Raw genomic sequence first — 16,598 nt, 5'->3', positions numbered from 1 at the left:
TTCAGCCGCAACCGCCGCTCCATCGCCAGCAGCCGCAAATCCATCTCGGCAGCGATCCCCCGGCAGCAGGTCGACGCGGGGCTTGGTTGCCGGCTTGGTCTACAAGTGAAATCTGGTGACTTCTAACCTTTGCTTATTTCATTCTTCATTCTGCATTCTTTCATTCTTCGTATTATACTAGTAATTGAGTATAGTTTGGTTGCTGGAATATTTCTTTGAATTTGTGTGAGCCTTGTATTACTTGCTGCTGCTTTACTATTACCATCGTTTATGTCTTTATATCCTTATATTATCTTTATATTCTTTTATACTTTCGCCTAGTTGTGGCTGTGGGCAGTAATGGGTGGATAGGGTCATGTCCGAGGGGGTTGGGACGGGGGGCAGTGGTGAGGGCGCGGGATGAGGAAAGGACGGGAGTGGGAGGGAGGCCAAGGTTTGGCCGCGGGGGGAGTAGTGGAGGGCGTGCGGGTAGTGACGGTAGGCTGAGGGTTGGGTCTTGGAATATAGGGACCCTGCAGGGCAAGTCCATAGAGCTTGTGAAGACCCTTAGGAAGAGAAGGATCAACATTGCGTGTGTTCAGGAGACCAAGTGGGTAGGGTCTAAGGCTAGGGATGTGGATGGTTACAAGCTGTGGTACTCTGGGAGCGAGAGGCGTAGGAATGGAGTTGACATCTTAGTGGATGAAGAGCTTAGAGGTCAGGTAGTAGAGGTGAAGAGGATCAACGATAGGTTGATGACTATTAAGTTAGTCATTCGGGGGTTTACCCTGAACGTGTGTAGTGCCTATGCACCGCAAGTGGGATCGGAGGGGGAGGAGAAGATGCGGTTTTGGGAGGCTTTGGAGGAGGTGGTGAGAGGCGTGCCTAGCTCGGAGAAGATTGTTGTAGTAGGAGATTTCAACGGACACATCGGGGCGCTACCAGGAGGCTTTGGTGATGTGCATGGTGGTTTTGGTTTTGGGGAGAGAAATGAGGAGGGGGCTACCCTATTGGAGTTTGCGAGGTCCTTTGGGCTGGTGGTGGTGAACTCGAGCTTCCCGAAGAAGGACGAACACCTGATCACCTTTCGAAGCACGGTAGCCAGGACCCAGATTGACTTTTTGTTGCTTAGGAAAAGGGATAGGGCGTGGTGTAAGGACTGTAAGGTCATCCCGAGTGAGAACCTTTCGACCCAACATAGGCTCTTGGTTATGGATTTGGGTATAAAGAAGAATAGAAAGAGGAGGAGTAGGGAGTGTAGACCTAGAATTAAGTGGGGCGGCTTGACACCAGTGAATGCGTGGGAGATAGGAGAGAAGTTGGCAGGAATTGGGGTGTGGGAGTGTAGGGGAGACGTGGATAGTATGTGGGATAGGGCGGCTAGGTGCATCAGGGAGAATGCAAGTGAGGTGTTGGGGGTTTCTAGGGGTCGGGCCGGGCACCATCAGGGGGATTGGTGGTGGAATGAAGAGGTGGAGAAGAAAGTGGGGACCAAGAAAGGGGCGTATGCCAAGTTGGTGGAGAGTAAGGACGAAGAGGAGAAGCGGGTAAACAGGAAAGAGTACAAGCTAGCGAGGAAGGAGGCTAAGTCAGCAGTCACGGCAGCTAAGACGGCCGCCTTTGAGAGCCTGTATGTAGGGTTACAGGGGAAGAGAGGGGAGAAAAAGTTGTTTAGACTCGCTAAGGCTAGGGAGAGGAAGGGTCGTGACCTCGATCAGGTGAGGTGCATTAAGGGGGAGGACGGTAGAGTGTTGGTGGAAGACGGCCACATTAAGCATAGATGGCAGTCGTACTTTCATAGGCTCTTGAATGACGAAGGGGATAGAGCTATTGTGTTAGGGAAACTGGAGCACTCAGAGGAGTGTCGGGATTTTTGCTATTGTAGACGTTTTAAGGTAGAAGAGGTTAGACAGGCTGTTCGCAGAATGCGAAGGGGTAGGGCGACTGGGCCGGATGAGATACCGGTCGAGTTTTGGAAGTTCGTTGGAGAGGCTGGTCTTAGGTGGTTGACGGGATTGTTTAATGAAATCTTCAAGACGGCAAAGATGCCCGAGGCTTGGAGGTGGAGCACCATGATACCTCTCTATAAGAATAAGGGGGACATCCAGAGTTGCAACAACTATAGGGGGATTAAGTTATTGAGTCACTCTATGAAGATCTGGGAGAGAGTGGTCGAGGTGAGGCTGAGACGGATAGTGTCTATTTCAGAAAACCAGTTTGGATTTATGCCTGGCCGCTCGACGACGGAGGCAATTCACCTGGTACGGAGGTTGGTGGAACAGTATAGGGAGAGGAAGAAGGACCTGCACATGGTGTTTATCGACCTGGAGAAGGCCTACGACAAAGTCCCCAGGGAGGTGCTTTGGAGATGCTTGGAGGTGAGGGGAGTACCGCTGGCATATATCAGAGCAATCAAAGATATGTATGATGGAGCGAAAACTAAGGTGAGGACGGCGGGAGGAGACTCAGAACATTTCACGGTCCGGACAGGGTTGCATCAGGGATCTACTCTTAGTCCCTTTTTGTTTGCAGTGGTGATGGATGTGTTGACGCAACGTATTCAAGGGGAGGTGCCGTGGTGTATGCTTTTTGCAGACGATGTAGTTTTGATAGATGAGATTCGAGGGGGTGTGAGTGACAAATTAGAGGTGTGGAGGCAAACCCTTGAGTCTAAAGGGTTCAGGGTGAGCAGAAGCAAGACAGAGTATGTGGAATGCAAGTTTAATGACGTGAGGCGGGAGGATGAGGTAGTAGTGAAGCTGGAATCATAGGAGGTAGGTAAGAGGGAGAGTTTCAAGTATCTCGGGTCCGTGATCCAGAGTAACGATGAGATTGACGAGGATGTCTCGCACCGTATTGGGGCGGGATGGATAAAGTGGAAGCTCGCGTCGGGGGTGCTGTGTGATAAGAAGGTGCCGTCTAAGCTTAAAGGAAAATTCTACAGGGCGGTAGTCCGTCCGGCCATGTTGTATGGAGCGGAGTGTTGGCCAGTGAAGAACTCCCACATCCAAAAGATGAGGGTGGCAGAAATGCGGATGTTGCGCTGGATGTGTGGGCTGACTAGAGGGGATAGAGTTCGGAATGAGAACATCCGGGAGAAGGTTGGTGTGACACCAGTGGAGTGCAAGATGCGGGAAGCCCGATTGAGATGGTTCGGACACGTGAAGAGGAGAGGCATGGATGCCTCGGTCCGTAGGTGTGAGAGGCTAGCGTTGGATGGTTTTAAGCGGGGTAGGGGTAGGCCGAAGAATTACTGGGGTGAGGTGATTAGGCGAGACATGGAGCAGTTACAGCTCACCGAGGACATGACCCTAGATAGGAAGGTCTGGAGGACGCGAATCAGGGCAGAGGACTAGGGCCAGCCTGAGTCGCTAGTGTAGGGAACTACGTGGTGGGGGTTTATTCCTGTTAGGAGTCCGTGTCCCATGTTTTATTATGAATCTGTGTGTTTTCCTTTGTTTTAGATTACTTATGGGTGCCGTATTTATGTTATGTAATCTTGTAACCTTGTCCTGTGCTTTACTATGTATTTGTGTGGTACCGCGTGTCTTGAGCCGGGGGTCTATCGGAAACAGCCTTTCTACTTCTTCAGAGGTAGAGGTATGGACTGCGTACATCCTACCCCCCAGACCCCACCAGGTGGGAATACACTGGGTTTGTTGTTGTTGTTGTACACTTACTTCCAAACTTCAAAATCTGAAAATCGAGAAAAAAAAAAGCGTAGTTCGAGTGCGTTCCCAAAATGTACAGATCAAACTGAAATGTAAGGCACAAAATCCACTGTAACAAGTTTCTACAGTCAAAATTGAGTCAAAAATTGTAAGATAATCACACAGCCAAAATCAAAGTCAGCAAATATTTCCTATAGTTAAAACTGAGTATTTTCGAAATGTACAGATCAAACAAAAAAGTAAGCAGCAGATTTCTAAAAAAATTATAAGCAATCACACTGCTAAAATCGAACTCTACAAATATTTTCTACGATAAAAAATGAAGGAAAAATATTGTCCCTAGAGAGTGGTGAGAATGATTATGCCGAAGTGAATAGAAAAAATAAATCATTAAAATCATAACATAAAATGCAACAGATCAATCAAAACCCCAACATCTCAAAGAAAGCAAAAAAAAAGTATGTTACGTACCCATTGATTATCATAATCTGAAGACACTTTATTGTTGGTGAAAGATTGTCCTAAAGAATTTCCAACGGGTCTATATAGATGGTTCTCCTAATTACTAAGCTGGTAATGCTGAGTTGTTACTTGAACTTCACCAATTCCTTGAAACTGATGCTGAAATTCAGGATTTAAACCCTCTAGTTCATCTAGCACAACTAATAGTATATGAGACAATCAAACAATCAAAAGTTGAAAAATTGGCATCTTTAAGTCAAAATATCAACCCAAAGAAAATCTACGTTGATGGCTAATTTGTGGATATGAGCTAACCATGTCCAACAAGGTACAAATATGGTGACGTCTTCAGAGTTCTATGAAATGGCTAAAGATAGGAGGAGGATGGTTCTAGATGAAAGAGGAACTTTTATTAGTATGAAATTATTATTTTGCCCTTGGTTGTTCCCGCCTTCACATTTCTATATAGTAGAAATAAGTGAAATTCATATAACTATAATATTATATATTAATATATGTATTTTATAATAATATAATTACTCTCTATATAAATAATAAATAATATTAAAATATTATGAAGGTGGAGTAGCTATTTGAAATATTATATTAAGGTATATATATATATATAATAATTATTATTTATTGGATAATATAACTATTAAAAGAAAAAAAAGAGAACTGAATGAAAAAGTTAATAAGTTGTCATTGTCAAGAATGCACATTTATAATTTTCTACTCTTTCCACGTGCTCCAAAAAGGTAAGTAACCTTCTCTTATGAGTTGTTTTGTCTTTTTAATTTTAAAGAAAAAAATAAAGATTTATATGATTGATTATATCCAAAAATAGCAATTCAAGAAGTTTTTTCACATTATTATTTCTTATATCATCTCAATTGAATAATGTAAATTTTATATATATATATATATATATATATGCTATATTTGTATTTACTTTATATTTTTCTTTTAAAAAAATTATGAAAAAAAAGAAAAATAATGTGTAGAGTTAAAAAAGAAAAAGGAGATAAGGAGCAAATAGAACATTAGTTGTTCTTTAAAATGAGGAATGTTAAATCAAGTTTAATTTTTTAATACCTTTTCTTCCATACCTTCTTTTATAAATTCTTTAATATTTTACTTTAAACACAACAAGAAAAAGAAATAAGCTTAACTTCTCTTCTCAACTATCTTAGTCATTTAATTTAACTATCATGTTTATCCTTTTCTCATTATCTACTTAGTCACTTCTCTCATTCATATTTTTTTGTTTTTTCATTTATTTCCTTCTCAAATTGCTTTTAAACCTTCAAGCATATCCTTCAAATTTAAAATTAGTAAAAATTTATTTCGTCATGAAATTTCTAAAAAAGAGTTATTGTTTAACAAAGAAGATGGAGAAAATAATGCATTTATTCTGTAAATTATTGAACATTTTTAATGAAATACATTTGCAAAATCATCCGAACAATTCAACATACCTTTTACGAGAGATTTTATAAAAATTTAAATGAGACTGACAATATGTCTCATGTACTAGACAGACTGGTAGATTTCTCTCCAATAACTATTACCAAGGTGTGTCATTTGCTATATAATGAATGATAGTGCTAAAATCATATTTTTTGATAATTCAAATTTAAAATTAATTGAAAAAAGGTTTGTGTCCTTATGGTACCGACCGATGCTTCTCATTAAATGGTGAGAAGCTTTATCTTAATAGACACAATATTAAAAAAAGGCAAAACTATTGTTGGTTATTTTAAATAGTAAATTAATTTTCGACACTAATTTATGTAAGGTTGATATGCTAGACTTGCTCTATTCAATGTTCTTTATTTTAAGAAATCTTTTTTTTTTTTTTGATAAACTTATTAACACCAACATCAAAAAGTATTATTATGATTCTATTGTTCGCTTGTGGTGATTTCCTTCAACGTAACAATTACTTTGTTGATTCAGCATGTTGAAATTGTTCTAAGTTTAAAATCAAGTGTTGCATCTAATGAATTTATAAGTAAGTCGTTTCGAAAAAATTGAAGAAACGAAAGGTCCAAGAAATAGAAAGAATTATGAGATGATTTTGAGATCTATGTAAAAAAATATATTGTTGAAAATTTTTGAAATGAAAAAAAGGTTGATGGAAAAAATGAAGATGAAATGTGAGGAAATGAAAATAATCTTAGAGGAAAAATTGAGGATAGGGATTGATAAAATGAAAAAAAATAATGTTGCAAAAGTTAGATGGAGAAGCACCAACAAAATTCACAACTAGTATTTCAAATGATTTGACAAATTGGGGTTACACTAATTCAATGATGGAAGTCTTTTCACCTAATTTTGCTGATCAATCTACTAGTTTCACTTCCTAATTTTTTTTATTGATGATGAGTTTATGGATTTCTCACAAATTGCATAATTTTCTTTACCACCTCTTCCTTTACTCTCTTATACCTTTTTTCAACTTGTATGAGCCCACAACTTTCAGACCACTCTCTCCAAACATAAATATCAATTAAAAAAAGACGTTTATGAAATGAATCTGAAGGAAGAAAATGATGAATGAATGATGGAATGATGAAGTTATTTTCATTCGGGAGAATGAAATGGCCAAATATGGAGAAATTAAGTTCTTGTAGTTTTTATTGATCCCATTTTTTTGTAAAGATGATACAAATTATTTTTAGGCACAATACATGAATATGTTCTTTAATTTGACTTCATATCACATCTATGACCTTCAACTTTGAATTTTCACAAGTATGCACTTAAACTTGTATAAAATTAAAATAGTAGACACATATGACCTATGTGACGTTCTATGTGGTCAACTCTTGTCCTACGTGGTGTCCTACAGGAATTATGCCATGTAGAACGTGTGTATCTACTTGTTCAACTTTATACAAGTTTATGTGCCTACTTGTGCACATTCAAAGTTAGAGGTTATAGATGTGATATGAGGTCAAGTTAAAGGGCATGTTTATGTATTATGCCTTATTTCTATGATTTGATAGGTCTTATCTTTTAAATACCATTATACATATGGTATTTACTTTTGCTAACTTTTATGTATATAAGGATCAAGAAAGGTCATGTGACATATGTGTATGTAATTGCTACAAATGGTGTATTTACTTTAGTTGTTAATTTTACTATTGTTGTTATTTTTATCTTATCAATGTGTTGTTGTTGTTTATGTTATTAATGTTGTTATTTTTTTTAAACAGGCATATTAATTTTCACTTTTTTTTTGTATTTTCAAAATATTCAATCACAAAGATAATTAAAAGAAATTTTTGTAGCCATTGTGGATAAAACAATGGAGCCTCATAAGTTCAATGATCTTAAGAAACAATTGTTTAATTGGCGCAAATAATTTTTTAGTTTATATAAAAATTAGGCTTGACTTTATGAATTATGCGTGACTGCAGTTTCTTTCAAACTTTCTTTTGCAGTTCTATATTTGAAAGCTAAATATATATATATATATATATATATATATATATATATATATATATATATAGAGAGAGAGAGAGAGAGATACACACACATATATTATGTTACAATTATGCCTCTTGTGCAATGTTAATTATCAAAACAAATTCTCATCATGCCATATCAAATATATAATTCTATATTTATCATATAACTTCTTTGTTTGTGACTTAATTTTTGTGAAGGCAAGAACTAATATCTTCAACACTTGACAGAATGTCTTGAAATTAAGAACCATTATGATTAAAAATAAGTAGAACTTAGAATCATTATGCTAGAACTTGTTCTCCTGCCCTGTTTTTATCAAGGTTAAACAAATCATGACTTATGTACTCCAAAAGAATTGAAATTTGTACAGAATCACCACTTAATTTTTAAAGAAAATAAGAAAACTTATTTTTTTATTAACGTATGTGACTAATGTTCTAGTTTGCGAAAATAAATTTTAATTCTAGGTAAGGGTTCAAATTATTCTGAAGAAAAGTGATTAGGCACCCTTCAAAATCCACAAATGTGGTACCCGACTAGACTAAATTTATCAATAAGTGAGGAGGTATAAATATTTAAAATAATGTATAGGTGTATGTGTATTAAGTATATAAACAAACTTATTGTTATGAAAATATGTAAAAGGTATGTATAAAAATGTACAAATACGTGTGAAAAAAGTACTTTGTAAAGAAAAATATTTTGTTTGTACCATAAAAAGAAAAAATATTTTTTGCAGATGATATTATTTACTTGACCAAAATCACGGAGAGAAAGATAAAGATTTTACTTGAAAAGAAAAGACTACACAATATTTATGATGTGAATGTGTGAATTAATTGATTAACTAAATTCCTTTATGTAAATATAATGTCCTAAATTTTGCCTAATCGTGTGTAATGTGAGTAAAGAATGTTCCCACCCGACACCCCAAAAGGAAGGTTTTCACTGCTATATCCCATTTTAATATGGGTCAAATCAAGGTTCTAAAGCACCACAAGGGTTACACATGTATGACTTTCTTGAATACATGACCAACATCACAATCCATAATACAATAAGTTGGAGATTTCATGAAGTAGAAGTTCTAAAGCACCACAAGGGTTACACATGTATCCATAATTCACTGACTAAGACAATTCATCAAACATTTGACATGCATAAACTTGTACATGATTGGGGATTTCATATTTTCATACTAGTATGACACTTTTCCTTTACATAGACATTTAATTAAACACATGGGGAGCATGCTTTGGTTATGCAATCATCAACACATCTAAGAATCATGGATACATCAATCAACGTATAAATTTAAGGGTTTATCATGATTATTATACAAATCTTCATATATTAGGGTCAATCATTGAAATATGTAATTTAAAACATGAATCAAAACCCTACAACATCATGAACATGAATTTCAATTCTATTTAAATCATGAACATTCATAAATACACAAATCTTGGATTTTGAAAAGAGATTCTTGAGCTTCATGGGTGAAATGGACCTATGAATCAACACATGACATACCTGGGTTGTGAGTTTCTTAAAGTTCCTAGACTTGAAGAACTTAGAATCTCTTAGTGTCTTGAAGAATGATTAGGATCTTGTTCTTGGGGATTATCTTTGAGAGAAAACCCTAATTTGATGTTGTAGATTGATAAAGAACTTAATAGCCTTGGTCAGATATAATTAGAGGTTAAAATAGATAGAAAAGACCCAATTACCCTTTTAAAAATGACTTTAAAATAACTGAACGAACTATGCAACGGTCCATCGCTGGGTCGATGGTCCGTCAGTCCTGATCGCTGCACCTGGGCAGAATAGGGGTTTACTGCCTCTGCTACGACGGCTTGGGCCACGGTCCATCGGCCTGAGCCATCGCCCTTAGGCAGAATATGGTCTCACTACCTCCGCTGCAATGGTTTGGGTGACGGTCCATCTCTAGCTCGATGATCCGTCGACCCTCATCATCGCACCTGGGCAGTTTTGACTGCTTTCATAAAATGGTCATAACTTTCTACTCCGCTACCAGATTTAGACGAAATTGGTATCATTGGAAAGCTAATTCAATTTTCCACATGACAAAAAGTAAAAATCTTAAAAATTCCACGTGTGCACAAATGGATTTATCTTTCAAGGTAAGTTTCTAATATTTTTGGGACGATTGCAAGCTAAGTAAAAGTATGGGGTATTACAATATCTCCCCCTTGAGAACATTCATCCTCGAATAAGACTGAGTGAGAGGGGAGAAGATAAACTGACGTACATACTGAACATGAATAAATGGAATATGATCTCATGACTGACATGACTGATAACTAAATATATCATATCGAACACGCATATCTAATGCATGTGTAACCGATTCATGAATGCATGACTGAGTGTTCTGATGAACCACCAAGGTTCTCACAATGAGAATGCATGTCTGATACATAACTATATAACTGAACTAATACATGAATGCATGACTGACTATGCAATGGTACTTAATACAAAGTTTATAATGGAATTCTGAACATGAACTGATTACTAAGCTTGTAACTGAAAGCTGAACATGAAACTGAAAAGCTTAAGGAAAACTGTTACCTTGAGCAATATCAGAGTTAGCGTAGAAGAGGTGAGGATACTTGGTACGCATGTCTACTTCTTCTTCTCAAGTAGCTCCCTCAATGGACTGATTCCGCCAAAGAACTTTAACTAGAGGGACTTCTTTGTTCCTCAGTCTACGAGTCTGATAGTCAAGAATTTTGACTGGAATCTCTTCATAAGAGAGACTGTTGTGAACATTTATTCTCTGAATAGGGACTACAACTATTGGGTCACCTATGCACTTCTTGAACAAAGAGACATGGAAGACTAGATGAACTATGGCTAGATCTGAAGGCAATTCGAGCTCATAAGCTACCTTACCTAAATGACTGAGAATTTTGAAGGGACCAATATATAGGGGACTGAGCTTTTCCTTCTTGCCGAATCTCTTTACTCCCTTCATGGGAGAGATCTTTAGATAGACATAATCACCAATCTCAAACTCAAGATCCTTTCTACGCACATCTACATAAGACTTCTATCGGCTCTGAGCAGCCTGAAGTCTTTCTCTGATCAACTGGACTTTCTCTAAGGCATCGAATACTAAGTCAGGCCCTATGACTGAGGCCTCACTAACTCCAAACCAACCGACTGGAGATCTGCATCTCCTACCATAAAGAGCTTCGAATGAATCCATCCGAATACTGGAATGACAGTTGTTGTTGTATGCAAACTCAATCAAAGGAAAGTGGTCATCCCAACTACCCTTGAAATCGATTGCACACACCCTTAGCATATCTTCTAAAGTCTGAATGGTCCTTTCTGCTTGACCATCTGTCTGAGGGTGAAAGGCTGTATTGAGATAAACTTGGGTACCAAGACCCTTTTAGAACACTTTCTAGAAATAAGAGGTGAACTGGGTACCTCTGTCTGAGATAATAGATAATGGAACACCATGTAATCTGACCAACTCTCTGATATAGAGTTTAGCATAATCCTCGTCTGAATAAGAGGTATGAACTGGAAAGAAATGAGCTGATTTGGTCATTCTGTCTACAATGACCCAAACTGAATCATGCTGGTGACGAGTAGGAGAAAAACCTGTCACGAAGTCTATGTTCACTTCTTCCCACTTCCAAGTAGGAATAATGAACTCCTACATGGACCCACTAGGTTTTTGATGCTCTATCTTAACCTACTGACATGTAGAGCACTTAGCCACAAACTCTGTAACATCTCTCTTCATCCCACTCCACTAATAGATTTTCCATAAGTCACAATACATCTTTATGGCCCCTAGATGAATAGAGTAGCATGCACCATGTGCTTCTACAAGAATTTGCTGCCTTAAGTCGTCTACACTTAGAACACATAGACGATCCTAACAACACAACACACCATCTCCCCTTTGGAGAAAACCTCTACTTTTTAATCCTTGACTGACTCTTTTAACTTGACAAAGCTGGATCTCTATCTTGCTTTTTTTTCACCTCGGAAACTAGAGATGATTCTGAACTACTCTGAACTCATATATCACCCTCTTCTATATTGACTAAGCGAACACCTAGTCTAAAACGCTGATGGATTTTCTAAGCTAACTTCTTCTTACTATCCTCAACATGAGAAACACTACCCATAGACAGTCTACTGAGAGCGTCGACCACAACATTGGCCTTGTACGAATGATAAAGGACACTCATATCATAATCTTTCAAGAGCTCTAACCACCTTCTCTGATGAAGATTAAGAACTTTCTGAGAAAAGACATACTAAAGGCTCTTATGATCTGTTAACACATCTACATGAACTCCATTTAGATAATGCCTCTAAATCTTTAAGGCAAATACTACGGCTACTTACTCAAGATTATGAGTAGGATAATTCTTGTCATGGGGTTTAAGTTGTCTAGAGGTGTAGGCTATGACTTTACCATGTTGTATGAGGACACAACCCAAACCTACTCTAGATGCATCATAATACACTACGAACCCATCTGGACCATCTGGAAGAGCTAAGATTGGAGCTGAGGTGAGTCAAGTCTTCAACTCCTGAAAACTCTTATCGCAAGGATCTAACCACTAAAACTTGACTTTCTTCTGAGTCAATCTAGACATAGGGGATGCAATAGAAGAAAATCTCTCAACAAACCATTTGTAATAGCCATCCAAACCCAAAAAACTCCTGATATCTGATGGAGAGATAGGTCTAGGCTAGTTTCTTACCGCTTTGGTCTTTTGAGGATCAACCCTAATGCCATCACCGAAAATGATATGACCAAGGAATGCTACTGACCTTAGCCAAAATTTGCACTTACTAAATTTGGAAAATATCTGATGATCTCTGAGAGTCTGAAGAATAATTCTGAGATGGTCTGCATAATCACGCTCACTGCAGAAATTTACCAAAATGTCATCTATGAAGACTATGATGAACATGTCTAAGTACTACTTGAACATCTGGTTTATCAAGTCCATGAAACCTGCTGGGGTATTGGTAAGACCAAAGAACATAACTAGGAATTCGAAGTGACCATACCGAGTATGGAAAACTTTTTTTGAAATGTCACATTCTCTGGCTCTTAGCTGATGATAGCCTGATTTAAGATCTATCTTAGAGAAATAATTGGCACCCTGAAGTTGGTCAAACAAGTCATCAATTCGGGGAAGTGGATACTTGTTCTTGACCATGGCTTTATTGAGCTGACGGTAATCAATGCATATTCTGAGAGAACCATCTTTCTTGCGCATAAATAAGACTGGTGCACCCCACGGGGACACGCTGGGTCTGATGAATCCCTTATCTAAGAGATCCTTCAACTGATCTTTTAGTTCTTTGAGTTTTGTTGCTGCCATTCTGTATGGCGGAATAGATATGGGATGAGTATCTGGAAGAAGATCAATGTCGAAGTTTATTTTCCTTTCGGGAGGAATTCCTGAAAGATCTTCCAGAAAGATATCTGAATGTTCATTCACTACTGGAACTGATTCAAGACTGGCAGTTTTGGAGCTAGAGTACTTAACTTGAACAAGATGATAGACACATCCTTTAGATATTATTTTTCGTGCCCAAAGATAGGAAATAAACTGACCTCTGAAAGCTGAAGTACTACCCTTCCACTCTAGGACAGGTTCATTCAGAAACTAAAACTGGACTATTCTGTTTCTGTAGTTGGCTATGGCATAGCAGGAATAAAGCCAATCCATGCCAAGAATGATATCAAAATCAGTCATCTTTAATTTGACTAAGTCTGCTAAGTTGACTTTCTGAGATACCATAATCGGACAATTATTGTATACTCGTCGGGCTATGATGGTCTTACCCACTAGGTTAGAGATTGAAAAGGGCTCTGCTAGAATTTTGGGAATGACTCCAAAATTAACTGCTATATAGGAAGTAACAAAAGACAAAAAAGCTCATGGATCTAGCAAGGCATAAACATGTACATGAAAGATCTATAACATACCAGTAACCACATCAAGAGAATTTTTCTGATTTTATTAGGACTGAAGAGCATAAAGTCAATTTAGGTGTTGCCCACTAGTAGTGCTGAAGGTGGCACCCTGCTGGTTTGGGCGACCGAACTGAGCTGAGGAATGGTTCTACTGACTCTGAGGACCTGGCTAAGGACAGTCTCTGACTATATGGCCTGGCTTGCCACATCTAAAATAAATATCACTGCCAGCTCTGCAAATACCCTGATGGTGCTTACCATAATTCTGGTAAAAAGGATAGGTGTGGAAACTACTAACACAACCCTGAGAGTTAGAGCCTAGCGCTCTATCTCTATTACCGTCTCTGAATCTAGGAGCTGGAGAACTAACTAAAGAAGGAGCTCGAACTAATGACTTAGGAAGAAACTGAGAACAGTTTCCTCCTTTTGATTTGGGTTGAGCAAAGTTGAAACTACCTGTCCTTGCTCTCTTATTCTGCTTCTCCCTCATCTTAATGTTTTGCTCTTCTATCTGCTGAGCATGGGTCATAAGCCTAGCTATATTTATGTTACTATTCAACTTTGCAGACCTACACTCATTGACTACACTATCATTCACCCTAGAAACAAACTTACTCATCTTAGCCCTGCTATCTGCAACCACATGAGGAGCATATTTGGCTAATTGAGTAAACTTAAGAGAATACTCTTTCACTGTCATATTGCCCTACCTGAGGTTGATAAATTCTAGCACTTCAGCTTCTCTTAGATCTAGGGGAAAGAATCTATCTAAGAATGTAGCAGCAAACTTCTCCCACTCAATAGGCCCTGCATCTATATCCCTTTTTGACTTTCATTATTTGTACCAAGTGTGAGCAACATCCTGCAACTGATATGTAGCTAGCTCCTTACTTTCACTAGAAGTAACCCCCATGATATCCGTAACCTTCTGAACTTGATCAAGAAATTCCTGAGGGTCCTCGTCTGACTTTAACCCGAAAAAGGATAGAGGATTCATTCGGGTGAATTCCCAAATCTTGGCTGCAGCTGAATTGGCCATTGGGTTGGCTAGAATGCCAGATGGTTTTTCATTTTAAGCAGCAACTGACTGAGCAAGAGTAGTGAATGCAGCTTTGAACTCTGCATGAGAGACATATTTGCCAAAAGAAACTTTGGGCTGAGGGGCTGTCTGATTCCCATTTCTTCTTTTATAAGGCATGTTCTGTAGAAGAAAAGGAGAAACGGATTAGACCAGACTGAGAGATTGACTTGAGATTATGCTCTCTGGTACTACATGAATACTGAAAGAAGGGAAACTATTCCTAAAATATCTTATAGCCTCCTGCACATAAATGTGGCGCACAACACACTTATACACAAGACTCTACTAGATACGGATTTCAAACTTCCTAGGACACTATTGAAACTTAGGCTCTGATACCAATTTTGTAACGCCCCGAATCTGGTACCCAGAATGCTACATGGTGCTCATGACCCTGAAGGACCACAAACTAACCCATGACTAATATCTGTACCTGAACACTACATAATATACTATATAAATGCAGAAATAAAGGCTGTAAGGCCATAAGGTTCAAAATTAATAAGATAACTGATAAAACATAACATATGGATGGGGTATGAAATACCCAAAATAATTAAAATAAACTTTCTGAACATGATAGTCTGAAAAACCTCTAACTGACTGAACTGTATGAATAAGGAGTTGATGGGACATGTTTCTAACTAACTCTAACTAATAAATTAATTAATGAGATAATAAAGTAATGGTCATATCCTCGAAGGATGAGGACTCACTGCTAACTCTGATTGCTGAGACTGGAATGCTACTGATGCTCTGGAGCTCATGCTTCTGAACCTATGATATAAAACACCATAGCACAAATGCGTCAGTACGTTTGAATATACTGGTATGCATGTGAGGTAGGCTGAATGCAAAGGGTTCATATGCATGAACTATACTAATTCACTGATTAACATGAGCATAAGAATACATGCATGAATACATAATAATTGTATCTGAGTTTGTGATAACATACTTACTGAGTCTGAGTACTGATAACATGAGATATTGATAACTGTGTAACTGAAACAACTAATACTGAGTGACTGTATCTGACAGTCTAGTTTCTAATGGAACTAGCTGAGTTCCTTACTATTCTGAGTTAACTGTATCTGAAAGTCCTGAATACTGTAGAACTATCTGAGCTCTATTACTGAGACTGAATGACTGTATCTGATAGTCTTGATTCTGTATTGAAACTATAGGAAGCAGTCATCTAACCAACATGCCCTAAATAACACATTATAGCTGAGTTAGGGTCCAATCTGTAACCCTAATTAGAAAGGTGTCAATACCGCGCCACTGGTAAGGACAAGCTGTAGGTGACGCTCATCTGACAGTGTCCCAAAAAGTGAATGGTAAGACCCTCATCTGACAGTGTTTATCCACTTCATCAACCCTTATCTAACAGTGTTGATATCTCAACCTATGCTGGCTACATAGTTCTGGAATGCAAGGATGATTTTTAAGAATCACACCCTCATCTGGCAGTATGTGTTCCCATCCTTGGGTTCACTCAGTGCTAATTCCTACTCCCATCTGAATAGACACTGAACATGGATTACTGAACTGAACTGTACTGAATTAACTGATTTTCGTTGACTAACGAAATACTACTGAGATTACCAAATTTTTGAGATTTCTGAGATTACTGAGTTTACTGAGTTTTTCTGATCACATGATTGACTGAATTTCTATGAATATGGCTCGACTGAGAGTATCTTGAAAACATAACACTGGCTCTAAGCGCGCAGCTAATTATTTGGTACAAGTACCCTCAGGACTCGATAGCCTGAAACTGACAAAGCATGACTTTCTTGAATACATGACCAACATCACAATCCATAATACAATAAGTTGGAGATTTCATGAAGTAGAAGTTCTAAAGCACCACAAGGGTTACACATGTATCCATAATTCACTGACTAAGACATTTCATCAAACATTTGACATG

This window comes from Capsicum annuum, chromosome 4 (genome assembly GCF_002878395.1).
Source record: "Capsicum annuum cultivar UCD-10X-F1 chromosome 4, UCD10Xv1.1, whole genome shotgun sequence".
NCBI classification, from domain to species: Eukaryota; Viridiplantae; Streptophyta; class Magnoliopsida; order Solanales; family Solanaceae; genus Capsicum; species Capsicum annuum.
Note: the sequence above shows the minus strand (reverse complement) of the source record.